Source organism: Lepus europaeus, chromosome 14 (assembly GCF_033115175.1).
Source record: "Lepus europaeus isolate LE1 chromosome 14, mLepTim1.pri, whole genome shotgun sequence".
In the NCBI taxonomy this organism is placed as follows: Eukaryota; Metazoa; Chordata; class Mammalia; order Lagomorpha; family Leporidae; genus Lepus; species Lepus europaeus.
This window is the reverse complement of record NC_084840.1, coordinates 93,534,498-93,549,198: the sequence shown is the minus strand read 5'-3', so window position 1 is coordinate 93,549,198 and position 14,701 is coordinate 93,534,498. Positions and strand designations below refer to the sequence as shown.

General features: G+C 44.5%; 2 pseudogenes; both read right to left on the bottom strand.

The window, feature by feature from the left end:
• Positions 1–8,304: 8,304 nt before the first annotated feature.
• Positions 8,305–9,653, bottom strand: LOC133773926 (zinc finger CCCH domain-containing protein 15-like; annotated as a pseudogene).
• A 3,627-nt stretch (positions 9,654–13,280) lies between these two features.
• LOC133773518 (large ribosomal subunit protein P1-like) lies at positions 13,281–13,681 on the bottom strand (annotated as a pseudogene).
• Positions 13,682–14,701: the final 1,020 nt, after the last annotated feature.

Here is a 14,701-nt window from a genome sequence, read left to right as displayed (position 1 = left end):
CCAACAGCAAAAAGGAAGACCTTTCTCTCTGTTTCTCTCTCTCACTATCCACTCTGCCTGTCAAAAAAAAAAAAAAATTAAAAAAAAAATTCCAGCTTTCAAGCAAGAATCAGGAAGTTCATATTCACCATCATGAACCTGACAACTTTAAAGATTTTCTGATAATAATAAATCTGTGGTGATTTGAATGAATATGATTTTTTAACGTTGTATATTTCTTGTAATTATTTTTATGATTCCCAGACTCCTGCTCCCAGACTTCCCACCTGTCTGCATGGGAATGCAAGTGCTTAAATGCAATAAACTTTGGGACCTGTGCTGTGGTGCAGCGGGTTAATGCCCTGGCCTGAAGTGCCGGCATCCCATATGGGCGCCGGATCTAGTCCTGGCTGCTCCTCTTCCGATCCAGCTCTCTGCTATGGCCTGGGAAAGCAGTAGAAGATGGCCCAAGTCCTTGGGTCCCTGCACCCACATGGGAGACCCACGTGGAGGAAACTCCTGGCTCCTGGCTTCAGATTGGCACAGCTCTGGCCGTTGCGGCCAACTGGGGAGTGAACCAGCGGATGGAAGACCTCTCTCTCTGCCTCTCCTCTCTCTGTGTGTAATTCTGACTTTCAACTAAATAAAGAAATCTTTTTAAAAAAAGCAATAAACTTCAAATCTTGCACTTTGGAAGACATTAGCCAAGCACAGGTATCTAACATCTACAGGAGGTAAAACTACCTGACTTGATGCCATGTCTTAACCACCGTGCCAAATGCCTGCCCCAGGACAAGTATTCTGAAATCTCATCTGAGTGTTGAAAAGTTTCCAGTGGACTCACTTCATCTCGGATCCACGCCCAAGGTACTGGACAGCACTCAGTGGGCGCTGGCACCGGTTCCTGGAGTTCTCTCTCACGCCTGCTCAGCAGCCAGGCCATGGGATGGTTCCTGACACCAGGGCCGTACCAGCCAGGCTCCCTGTCTGGGATTTCCCATCCTCCAACTGCTCATCTTGTCCTGCACCGCTGGTCAGCCATTGCCTCTGGGTATCTCTCTGAAATTAACCCCCTTGCTACCTGGTCTCTGCTCTTGGCTCCTGAGTGTGGCTCCCCATTTAACCAGCTTCCTGTCCTGCTTCCGTTAACCCCCAGAGTGCCCCTCGCTCCCAAGAGCAGAACCAGGAGGTCATCCTGGGGCAGCCCAGGCACACCCTCCCCAACACTTCCCTCACACCTGTTCAGCAGCTCTGATGAATCCCATCCACCAGTTTTTATCCTCTTGCTTTCTTTCCAGTATCCTAGCCTTTCATGTTCTCCTTTAAAAACTAGCGTGCTCTACTGCCTGTGCTCTCCACCCGTCTCCCCTGCTCCAATCTTCAGACCTCTCTTCCTCTTCATTTACTTCTGGGTCTGTCTTTCCTTAAAGGCACTACTATATTTCACTCCGCCTTTTTTTCTCCCTGGCTCCTTTTTCTTCCAGAATCAAAGTTTTCACCTTAAGACTTGCCAGGCCATAGGAAATTGCCAAATACGTGGTTTTTAATCAGATAGGCCCTGTATTTGAACTCCTTCTCTGGAAAACCCATTCAGAAATCATTAGACATTAGCAGTGGTTTAATTTAGGGAAAGTTCACTACCATATGTTACGAAACGGCCTTGCACCCGTGCCTGGGATATTCTCGGGGCCCGTGCCTATCTCTGTTCCAATTCTTCATGAAAATTTTGCTGAGCCTTCCTGCTGGCATCTTCCATGGGGAGCAGCATGGAGAACTTGGCCTCAGAGCGCTTACGTCACACAAGTCCCATGTACCTGCCAGGGCAGTGGCACCTCCCCAGTGACACAGACCATTTTCCCTTGCCCATTTCACTCTTTGTGATGGTGGGCGTCTGCCACCTCTATTGTTCCATAGCTTACAGAACTTTCTAAGTGGAAAGTCCATGCTTAATTGGGAAAAAAGAGGAACACGCTAACGTGATAATATTTCAAGGTACTTAACTTGGCTTTGCAAATGCTTTGAGAACAATTATAGTTGCACTACAGTAAGGCTCATCTAAGGTACTAAGGCTATGGATTAGTTGTACAGGGAATGCGTCCACGGATTTCACATCAAATTTAGTCACTCACAAGAAAGGACCTGATGAAGAAATTCCAGAAGCAGTGGGGCAGCATTTAGGACAGCACCTGGGGCACCTGCATGTCTCATCAGAGTGCCTGGGTTCAAGTCCAAGCTCCACTCCCAACTCCAGCTTCCTGCCATCGCACACTCTGGGAGGCAGCACGTGATGACTCAAGTGCTTGGGTCCCTGCCACGAATGTGGGACACCTGGATGGAGTTCCTGAATTGAGTTGCTGCCTCCTGGCTTTGGCCTGGTCCAGCCCTTGGCCATTGCAAGCATTTGGGGAGTGAAACAATGATGGAAGATTCTCTCTCTCTCTCTCTCTCTCTCTCTCTCCAAATAAATACAATTTTATAAAAGAATGAGTAGCAAGTGGACTTCCACTGAAGTGGCATTAGCTCTTCAGAAAGAAGGGTGTTTCACACAGATAAACATTTACCCCTAAAAAAGAATTCTGTTTCAACTTCTAGATCCAATCCAATGCGGGAAGAACTCAAAGCAACACAGGTGAAAATGAAGACCAAGATTCTTCACGTCTGGTAAGGTTTCAGTACTGACTGCTCAGAACAGAAGGCCAGCCAATGAGAATACACGCCACACTGGTGCCTTCCAGCCCTGGTTCTAGAAACTGATGGAACCGTGAATCCAAGCGATTAAGAGGATCATCAATATTTTGTAGTACATACATTTTGGTGTGACTTTCTCGTATGAAAGAAAAAGACGGTTTGGGTAAATTGAACATGTGAAAGCCTCATTTCTGAATGTAAAATCAAGTCCTCAATTGAATTAACCTAGCAGAAACTGCCTACCAAGTGGAAGGTGCCCAAGGCATTATCTGAATAGTGTAGGCATAGTACGAAGCTAAAACAGTGCTGTCACCATTGTGTATTTTTTTTTAAAGATTTATTTATTGGCCGGCGCCGAGGCTCAATAGGCTAATCCTCCGCCTGCGGCGCCGGCACAACGGGTTCTAGTTCCAGTTGGGGCGCCGGATTCTGTCCCAGTTGCTCCTCTTCCAGGCCAGCTCTCTGCTGTGGTCCAGGAGTGCAGTGGAGGATGGCCCAAGTCCTTGGGCCCTGCACCCCATGGGAGACCAGGAGAAGCACCTGGCTGCTGACTTCAGATCGGCGTGGTGCGCCAGCCGCGGCGGCCATTGGAGGGTGAACCAACAGTAAAGGAAGACCTTTCTCTCTGTCTCTCTCTCTCACTGTCCACTCTGCCTATCAAAAGAATAAAGAAAATTTTTAAAAAGATTTATTTATTTATTTGAGAAGCAGCGTTACAGAGAGACATAGACAGACAGAGAGACAGAGAGAGGTCTTCCATCCACTGGTTCACTCCCCCAAATGGCTGCAACGCTGGAGCTGGGTCGATCTGAAGCCAGGAGCCAGGAGCTTCTTCCTGGTCTCCCACTGGGGTGCAGGGGCCCAAGGACTTGGGCCATCTTCTACTGCTTTCCTAGGCCATTAGCAGAGAGCTGGATCAGACGAGGAGCAGCCGCAGGTGCAGGCTTAACCTCTTTTGCCACAATGCTGACACCACCACTCTCTTTTACAAGAACAAATGTTTAGCAAGAATTTGTTGAAAATTTATAACCACCCTGAAGACTTGTGCACAATAATATCTGACTATGCACAACACTATCTGACTATGCAAAAAAAATTTAAAAGCCAGCTCAATTGAGCACTCACAGAAAATGAAAATGAGGAATAAGAAACTGATGACTCCGTGTAGTGGAGGGTGCCAGGAGACAGGGACAAAGTTTGGGAAGTAGACACAGAAATGGAAGAGGAAGCCAGAAAGGGAGCTGACAAGATGACAGCCTAAAAATATATCTAGTGAAATTCACAGCACCAGGATGGGATGGGAGCCAGTCGCTGGGAAACACGAGCCCGAGAAGGGCAGTGACATACGTGCTGTGGGGCAGGGCTCAGAAAACACACCAGCGCCTTCCCACACTGTTTAGGACACACAGCAAGCAGGCGGCTCTTCCAGGGGAGTGCTAGACCCAAGATGCATGTTCCGAATCCCCCTGCAGCACACCCAGCCCTCAAGTTCAGTTCATGCCGGTTATCTACGGTAGTGCCACATGACAAGCAAAGCCACGAGAGACATCATTTTAAAATCATTGTAGCTACCTAGAAAGAAAGTTTTGCCTTGTGGAGAGAGATGGGAGAGAAGGAAAAGAGAATGCATGATTTCTGCCTGGCCCGCAGCCCCAGGCTGTGCTCACATCAGCAGGGGTTGTCTGCTGGAGCTCTGGCCGACTCCAATTACAGCCATGGTGGGATGTGTGAAACAGGCTCCAAGATCCACCTGCTGATAATATTTCCTTTTCACTCTAGCTTTACATATGTATTTATATCACATTATTTAAATATTTTTAATGTTGATTTTTTTCCTATTCTTACATCCCATAAATAATCGTATTCAAATGACTCGTGTGTACCTTTCATATCATTTTGTTCACCATCACTAGAGTCACTTTTGGACTCATCAGGCATGGTTTTCCAAACCGTGTCATTGCGAAATTTTGTATGCACGATTCTGGCTGTGGAATCCTTCTTTGTTTGTTCATTTAAAATTATTTATTTATGTATTTATTTGAGAGTCAAAGGGTGGGAAGGAGAGGGAGAGAGAGAACAAGAGCATGAAAGGGCTCCCACCCACTGGTTCGCTCCTCAAATGCTTGCCACAGCCAAGGATGGGCCAGGCTGAAGCCAGGAGCCAGGAACTCAATCCAGGTCCCCCACACAGGTGGCAGAGACCCAAGTCCTTGAACCATCACCTGCTATCTCCCAGTTCTCATTAGCAGGAAGCTGGAGTCAGGAGCAGACCCAGGATTTGAACCCAGGCACTCCAATAGGACCAATCAGAGTCTTAACCTCTGGGCAAACCATTTCCTCCTCTTTTTTTCCTCATGTTTGACACACAATAATCATTCATATTTGTAGAGCAAAATGTGATGTTTCAATACAAGTATACATTGTATAATATTTGAATCAGAATAATTAGCATATCCATCTCCCCAAACGTTCATCATCGGTTTGTGTTGGGAACATTCAAAATCTCCCTTTCTAGCTATTTTCAATTACACAATACCTTAGCGTTAAGGGCAGTCATCTCACTGGGCAACAACACCCGAACTTGTTATTTCATTCCAATGGTGATTTTGCACCCATTGACTAACCTTTCCCCATTCCCTTTCCCTACACCCTCCCCAGCCTCTGGAATCCAATATTCTCTTCATTACTCCCAAAAGACCAACTTCTTTAGATTCCACACATGAATGAGATCATACTATATTACTGTCTTTCTACTTCTGGCTTATTTCACTTAACGGAATTCCTCTCTAATGTCACAAATGAAAGGGTTTCATTCTTTTTGATGGTTGAATAGTATTCTTTATCCATTTATCTGCAGATAAATACCTAGGTTGATTCCATATTGTGGCTACTGTGCGTAGTGTTAAAATAACATGGGAGTGCAGGCATCTCTTGAATACACTGATTTCATTATTTGGGACTCATGTCCAGAGGAGGGATTACTGCCTCACATTGTAATTCTACTTTTCATCTTTGGGAGAACTTCAGAACTGCTTTCCATCGTGGCTGTACTACTTTATAATCCCACCGAGGGTGTAGAATGGTTCCTTTTTGTCTACAGTCTTGTCAACATTTGTTATCTTTTTTTAAAGATTTTATTTATTTACTTGAAAGTCAGAGTTACACAGAGAGAGAAGGAGAGGCAGAGAGAGAGAGAGAGAGGTCTTCTATTTGCTGGTTCACTCCCCAATTGGCTGCAATGGCTGGAGCTGCGCCGATCCGAAGCCAGGAGCCAGGAGCTTCTTCCGGGTCTCCCATGGGAATGCAGGGGCCCAAGGACTTGCGTCATCTTCTACTGCTTTCCCAGGCCATAGCAGAGAGCTGGATCAGAAGTGGGGCAGCCAGGACTTGAACCAGCGCCCATGTGGGATGCCAGCACTGCAGGCAGCAGCCATACCCGCTACACCACAGCGCCGGCCCCAACATCTGTTATCTTTTGTCTTTTTGATAACAGCCATTCTAACTGGAGTGAGGAGATACCTCATTGTGGTTTTGATCTGCATGTCCCTGGTGATCAGTATTATTCACCATTTTTTTCATTTATCCATTGGACATTTGTACATCTTTGTTAAAGAAATAGCTATTAATCCAATATGAATCAATTTTTGTCTACGGTAAAACATAAGATCAAACTCATCCTTCTACCTATGGATATCCAATTTTCTCAGCACCACTTATTGAAGAGACTGACCGCAATGTACGATCTTGGCATTGTTGTCAAACTCAGTTGGCTGTAGGTGTGTGAATTTATTTCTAGGCTCTCTGCTTTGGTCCACTGATCTACCAGTTGGTTCTAAAAGAATTCAGTAAAGTTATAGGATACAAAATGAACATACAAAACCAGCAACAACTCTATATACTATTTTGATTGCTATAGCCTTGTAGCACATTTTGAAATCAGGTAATTGATGCCTCCAGATTTTTTTTTCTCCCAAGATTGCTTTGGCTATTTAGGATCTTTTGTGGGTCTATACTTATTTTACGATTTCTTTTTTCTTTTCTTTTTTTAAAATTTATTTGACAAGTAGAGTTATAGACAGTGAGAGAGAGACAGAGAGAGGTCTTCCTTCCGTTGGTTTACTCCCCAAATAGCCACCATGGCTGGCGCTGTGCCAACCCGAAGCCAGGAGCCAGGTGCTTCCTCCTGGTCTCCCATGCGGGTGCAGGGCCCAAGCACCTGGGCCATCCTCCACTGCCCTCCTGGGCCACAGCAGAGAGCTGGACTGGAAGAGGAGCAATTGGGACTAGAACAGGCACCCATATGGGATGTCGGTGCCGCAGGTGGAGGATTAACCAAGTGAGGCATGGTGCCGGCCCCTCCTTTTTTCTATTTCTATGAAGAGTGCCATTGGCATTTAATAGAAATGTAACTGGAGCTGTAGATCACTTTGGGTAGTATGACTATTTTAACAATATTAGTTCTCCAATTTTATAAGCATAAGATATCCTTCCATTTATTTGTATCCTCTTGAATTTATTTAGAGTATTCTTTTTATATACATACCATTGCATTTGGAGAGATTTTCTCTGGTTTGGGTACAGTTACATAAAACAGAATTGAGTCTGCATAATTTAAAGGTGAGTGTATGCGTTTAAATGTATTTATGTAATTTAAAGGTGAGTGTGTCATCCAGGAGCGGGTGCTGTGGCGCAGCAGGTCAAGCTGCCACTTGGGGTGCCTCCACCCAGCGTGTAATGCCTGGTTGAGTCCCCGCTACTCTGAGCAAAGGCCCAAGTGTTGGGTGCCTACCACCCACACAGGAGACCTGAATGGAGAGCCTGGCTCCTGGTCCAGCATAGCCAAACCCTGGCTGCTGTGGGCATTTGGAGAATCAAACAGTAGATAAAAGAATCTCTCTCTCTCTCTCTCTCTCTCTGCCTTTCAACTAAATCAATGAATCTCTTATAAATTTTTGTTTCATCAATGTTTTGTAGTTTTCATTGTAGCAATCTTTTACCTCCTAGGTTACATTTACTTCTAGATAGTTTTTTTTTTTTTAATTTTTAATGTATGACAGTCTTTATTTACAACTTTATTGGCAAAAAAGAAGAGGGAAAACTTTTAAACGGTTTAACACAGGGCATTATAACTGATCCTGTCAGATGTCCATCTACTTGTCCAAAGATATACAATACTGAATCTGCATGTGCAGTTTCCTTTATGAAGTGCAGTTCTCATATTCATGCAGTCTTTTAAACATATAAATACAAAGGAAATGAAATCATTCACTAAAAACTGCATCAAATGAAGGGTATTTTAAAGTAAATTTATGTTGTTCAGGGTAATAACACATGCCCAATGAGAACCAAAAGCTGAAAAAGCAGTTACAATTCCTACTGGAGTGGACAGTTACAACGATCAATCATTTTCTGCAATGACCATTATATTTTCAATTTATCACGAACTACTCTGAACTTACTATGAGATGAGTCAAAGTCAGGAGAGAAGACGTAGGGAGAATATTCCTTTTATGGAGGAGAACAAACCCTCCGGAATCAGCATGAGAAACAAACATCCTGTTGAATCTAGGCGGAAAAAAATTAATGTAGTCAATTTCAACTCACGTTGAGCGGACTTAATTTTGTCATTGACTTGCTTGGTGTCATTCTTCTAAATCAAGTGTGTTTAATTCTTCTTCTAGTTCATCCAAGTCTTCCCCAGTAAAAAGATTTTCATCAACAGGAACGGCATCGATGGCTCCATTTTCCTGCCCTTCCCCTTCATTGTCTTCTTCCAGATCACTTCTTTCACCATTTTCAGCCCTACCTCCAGAAGCTTCGCTTAATTTGTTTTCGTCTTTATCTGAAGTATATGTGCTGAATCTTTCAAGACTGGCTACAGCAATACCTGTCTCGTCGACATCTCTTGGGACCTACAGGCTTAAATCTATGTCATTGACGCTCATTGAATCATCAACCTCATCACCACCTGTTCCTTGGGTATAACGGGTACCATCTGCTTCTTCATCATTATCATTGACCAATTCAGGACGAAATTCAAACACCTCACAACCACTGATCATTAGTGCTTTACCAGCTTTTCTTCTGTCCATATCTTGTACAAGTCTATCCATCTTTTCTTGTCTTTTCCTTTTTTTTTTCCATGCAAGAAAAGATTCTAGAGTGGTTTTGGTAACATTTGGGCCTAGGGCAGAACGTTCTCTTTCAATTAGATCTTCTAATGAAATTTCATCCTCTTTCTCTTCTTTCTTTTTGTCTTTTTTCAACACAAATCCAGGAGGAAGTGCATGGCGATACATGCAATTATCGCCCCCTCCAGGGCAAACCCAAAACCAGCCATACTTGTTTCCAATGGCCTCAAGGAAATGCTTGCATACTATTTGAGTTTTTGTTTTTTTCTTTTCTGCCTCACCGTGCTTCTTGTTCACTACTTCTTCCAGCTTTTTCTCACCCCAATTATCCATAGTATCTTTTTCAAGTTCTTCATCTCTTGCATCAACGTAAACACTCCGTTTTTCCCATTTTCTCTCCAAAGTCAAGCCATGAGAGAATTTACACTTATCTCCTTTAGTACCTTGTCCTTGCTTGAAGAATGCACATACCACGGACTTGGGATCTGCACCTTTACTAATTTTTTGAGCAGCAACTACAGGCTTGAAGAGCTCATTTAGTTCCTGTAATTCTTTCTTCTTGTCATCTTTCTTCAATTTCTTCTCAGCTGCACTTTGTGCTACCTGACGTGGATTTTGTTGACCAAATTTAACCTGATGAGTGACAGCTTTCATAAACTTCTGTTGCTTTGCTCCTTTCTTATTCTTTAGACCAAAAGTTTTGTCTTCGATAATCTCTTCCTTCTTTTTCTGCTCCGCCTTTTTGCTGCCCCCGGCCTGAGCCTGTTTCTTGGGGGGCATTGCGGAGACAGGTGGCACCGGCCAGACTTAAACGCAGCTGGACACCGTTGGGGGATCTGGCCCCGCGGCAAGAGGAGGAAGACCGGGCTGCCGTCGCCGCCGCACCGCTCGGAAAGCCCTAGATAGTTTATTTAAATGAATTTATTCCTAGTAACTTATTTCTTGTATCTTTTGTAAACAGGACTGGTTTCTTGATTTCTTTTTCAGATTATTCACTTATAGTATATAGAATTGCAACTGGTGTTTGTATTGTCATTTTGTTGTTCTACGAAGGAAATGTTCTCTTTAATTTTTATTTATTTACTTCCATTTTATTTGAAAGGTAGAGAGACAGAGAGAGAGAGACAGAGAGAGAGAGACAGCTAGACAGAGAGAGATAATTCATCCACTAGTTTACTTCTCAAATGCCTGCACCAGCCAGGGCGGTTGGAACTCAATTCCAAGTCTCCCAGGTGGATGGTGGGGAGCTATGCACTTGAGCCACCACCTGCTGCCTCCCAGGGTATGCATTAGCAGGAAACTGGAATTGGAAGCCGACCAGGACTCAAACCCAGACCCTCTGCTATGGGATGCAGCCATCCCAAGGGGCGTCTTAAACACTTTTCCAAATGCCTACCTCAAAAAATACCCTTTAAATACAACTGGAAATGTGTTTAAATAGTATTAATATAGTTAGTACTACTACATGGCTTCCATTTCCTGGTATGTCACAACAAACATCATAGAAGAAAAAGAAAATAAGAAAAGCCCCTACAGATAAGCAAGAAACCTACAACTGGACAATCGTGGGTGTGAATTATCAAAGAGAGAGAAGCTATGCGACAACTGATACAGAATTGTGTCCATACTGGTTTAAGTAATTGAGATTTAAAGTATAGGGTGCTATAAGGGTGGAGCACAGGAGAAATGGAGTTTCTCTTGTGTTAAGGAGTCCAAAACTCTTAAAGTTCTTGGCAATTTCATCCAAAAGGCTGCCTCCACGCCACCCGGTCTTTTCATCTTCCAGCTGGAAGTGCACTTTCCAACCAGCTACTTTTCATTCCCGAGCCTGGAGCCCTGTGCGCACTCACACGTTCCTCGCTTTCTTTGCAGCCCTAGGGGTGGAATCGCTGGCTCACATGGTAACGTCTTGGTTACCCTTTGGAGGAACTCAGAGACCATTTTCCAAAGCAGCTACACCATCGTGCAATGCCAGCCGCCACGCGGGAGCACTCTGATTGCCCCACACCCTCGCCGTCACTTGCCACTGTGTGACTTTTTGACATCTTGGGCCACCCTAGCACACAGGAAGTGGTATCTCACAGTGCGGTCCACCCTCCCTTGCAGTGTTTTGAGGTAGGGGGGCTGGACCTGGTACACAGGCAAAGCCGTTGTGCAGAGGGGATGGGAGGGGCAGAGCTTCCTTCTCTTTCCTAAGGCGAGGAGGCCACTGGCAGGCAAAAGACCAACTGCAAAGAGCTCACTTCCTGCAACTTTGGCATCTAGCAGCCTTCTCACCAGCCCAAGAGCTGCAGACCAGCCCTGGCCTAAGGCACACCGGGTCTCACTGAGGTCTGTTCTTCCCAGGGGAGTAGGGAGAGCCTCCTTCCAAGACATTCTTGCTTAGATTCTCTCCCTTAGCCCCAGCAGTTGTCACTGTCCACTGCCTTTGCTGTCGCTGTATTGTTTGAAGTTTTCTTTCCCCGCTTTTAGTAATTACCTTCCATGTCCTACTTGATAATCTTGCTATCAAATTCTCCTTGTTTAAGTTACTGGTTTAGTTTCTGGCTGCTGATTGGACCCTGACTGATCCAAGATTTGCCTTTCTTTTAACGCAACCAGACATAGTGAGCGTTTTCTTCTTTAGTCATTTCAGTGTCACACTAAAATAGAGTTCAGGGATGGGAGTTGGGTGCAGTAGTTAAGACACAGCTTGGGGTACCTGCCTCCCATATCAAAGTTCCTGAGTTCAAGTCCTGGATCCGGTTCTGGTTCTAGCTTTCTGGGATGCAGCAGATGATGACTTAAGTAACTGAGTCTTTGCCAGCCACGTGAGAGACCCAAATTGAGTTCCAGCCTCTTGGCTTCAGCCTGGCTGGCCCAGCTCTGGCTAAGGGAATTTGGGGAGTAAACTTGCAGATGGAAGACTCTCTCTCCCTCTCTCTCTCTCTCTCTCCATACCTTTCAAATAAATTAAAATTTTTTATGAAAGAGTTAAATCATTTTTAGAAACTTGTGTTAAACTATGATTGTAGTGCTGTCTAAATTCACTTTTGCAAATTTGCTGCAGTATTAAAATGTAAAAATCTCTGGCAAAAAAGTGTGGATTTTTTGAAAGATTTATTGTATTTATTGGAAAAGCAGAGTGACAGAGAGAGGGAGACACAAAGTGAGAAAGAGATCTTCCATCCACTGGTTCACACCCCAAATGGTTGCAACAGCCCAAGCTGGGCCAAGCCAAATCCAGGAAATTGGAACTCCATCCACGTCTCCTACATGAGGCACAGGAACCCAAGTACTTGAGTATCTCCTGCTGCCTCCCCAGGTGCAATCGCAGGAGCTGGATTGAAGGCAGAGCAGCCTGCACTCCAACCAGTGCTCTGATAGGGATGCTGGCCAGGAGCAGCTTAACCTGTTATGCAGCAATGCCAGCCTTCAGTTAAAAAAAAAAAAAAAAAGGAAACCATTATGTTTAGTGAAATAAGCCAGTCCTCAAAAGACAAATATCATACATTTCCCTGATTTGTGATAATTAATACACAGAGTACAAAAATTGTAATGTATGTGAGTGGAACTGACATTTTGAGATTTGATCTCTGTTTATAACTCTTGCCTATACTCTGGAGGGACAATGGTTTTTGCTACTTACGACTTGTTGAATTCTTTATTCAGTGTAGCAGTACGCTTGTGATCATAAAATAAACTGAAAGTATGTCATCATAAAAATTAAAAGAAAAAATAAGAAAGGAAGGGGGAGGGAGGCGAGCGTAGGAAGTACCATCATATTCTTCAATATGTATATACAAAAATTATGAAATTTATTCACCTTATATAAATTTAAAACAATTTTTAAAAAAAGCAAAAATAATCTATGAAGGGAAATTCTAACACTGCTGAATTCCTATCGTGTCAGTGGGAGAACTGTAACTTTATGGGGCACTACTGAATTTGAATGAACTGTCATTTGAAATAATTGCCAATGTGTGTCCAATGTAGCATGAAAATGAAGTTAGAATTGGATGCTCCTTGCACACATGGGTCCCTTTGACAAGGGCTTCCTATCATATTTAGTCCAAAGGTGAGGCTCTGCCTTCACACTGCACATGAAAGAAAGCATTAGGTTATGACACAAAAGAACTATGAAGCCCTTTCCCTCAACAAAGTAGATTTGAATGGAAATCTAGAAAATGGCTTTGCACGGCCATCAGTACTGCTAACTTTATAGACAGCCCATTTGGGCGAGGCATGGCCTAAAACTGCATGGAAATCAAGCAGTTCTCTAATTTATTTTTATCTTGCCACTTCCTCAAAGTTGGAAGTCCACATCCTTGCCCAGTGGCCAGCGTCTGCTCTGCCACCTGCTGACCTCATGCTTTTATGAGATTCAACTGACGCTCCCTACTGCACAGCTGACTGTTGGTAAATCCTGATGGGAATTCTCACGCCACAGGAGTGTAGCTCTGAAACATGCCCAGATGTCAGAGGGAACCGAATGGCATTTTTTTAAGAGCTCAGCTTTTTATTGAACAAGTTGCAAGAGGTTAAGTAAAGAAGATCAAAGCCCATGTTGTCACCAGGCTTCTCAGTTTCTCCTTTCTTGGCTTCTGCTTTCTCCTCCTCAATTAAAGAGGCAGTGGTGGAGGGAATGAGCTCCTCTGGAGCTGGTCCCCAGCCCCTACATGGTAGATGAGGCTCTAGATGTTGACTTTGGCCAGGGCCTTTGCAAACAAGCAGCCAAAAATTCTCAACATGTACACCAACTGCTTTAATAAGGCCTTGATCTAACCCTAACCGTAACCCTAACCGTAACCCTAACCCTAACCCTAACCCTCTGTGATGGTCACCTCACTGTCCTGCAGAAAGAGGCATGACGGGATGCAGGCAGCCTCAGAAACAAAGGCCATGGGGTGGGTGAGTGTGCCCGGCCCTGCTGGAGCACAGGGCTGGTAGCCAGATGAGGTGAGGGCCTCATCCCAGCATGACCTTAGCTCCCTTGGAGGAACCAAGCACCTGGGCAGCAGTTAGGAAAATATGAGTTAAATTTTCCAAAAGCCATCAACCTGGACTGTACAGGTGACAAATAAGGCATCTGGACAAGTGATTGTCCCCAAGGTTAAGATGCTGCTCGGGACACTCACATTCCGTATCAGAGTGCCTGGGTTCGAGTCCCAGCTTTGCTCTTGTTGCCCGCCACCTGCTAATGTGCACCCTGGGAGGCAGCAGGTGGTGGGTCCCTGCTACCCACACAGGAGACCTGGATTGAGCTCCACACTCCTGGCTTTGGCTTAGCCCAGCGCTGGCTGCTGTAGGCATTTGGAGAGTGAGTCAGCAGGTGGAAGATTTCTCTGTCTGCCTCTGCCTTTTTGCCTTTCAAATAAGTCAAACAGTAGGTAATTTTTAAAAAATAAAGCACACAGTTTTCAATCAGTTCTACTTGAGGCCCACAAAGACATCTAGGTCAGACTCCAGAGTGCTGTGCAAAGTAGACATCTGAGCTACTTCGATCCTACTGTTTAAATTGTACACAGGCTGTGGTTCTCGGGGTGATTACTTGAAAACATGCCTTCAAATTTTCCAATAAATTTCAAAGAAAGACAGGGTTTTCCAGGATTGTGCTACATAGGGCAGTCTTAGGACTACCGTGCCCAGCTAACAGGAAAAAGGCTAACTAGGGCCAAGAATGCCAAGGAAAGGGAATCCCATGCAGTGCCTCCTTTTGTTGCGGAATCTCCTGGGACATATAGCACTTTCTTGAGAGAGAGGACAAAACGGCTCAAGCTTTGAGATGGCCCAGTAGTGTTCAGCTCAGGTGTCTGCCAGAACCAGCTCTGTGAATTTGGGAAGTCATTTACTTCTGTAGACCACCTTAAAGATGGCAAAGCATTCCCTCCCTAACACAGTTAACATATATATTAAAACAAGGG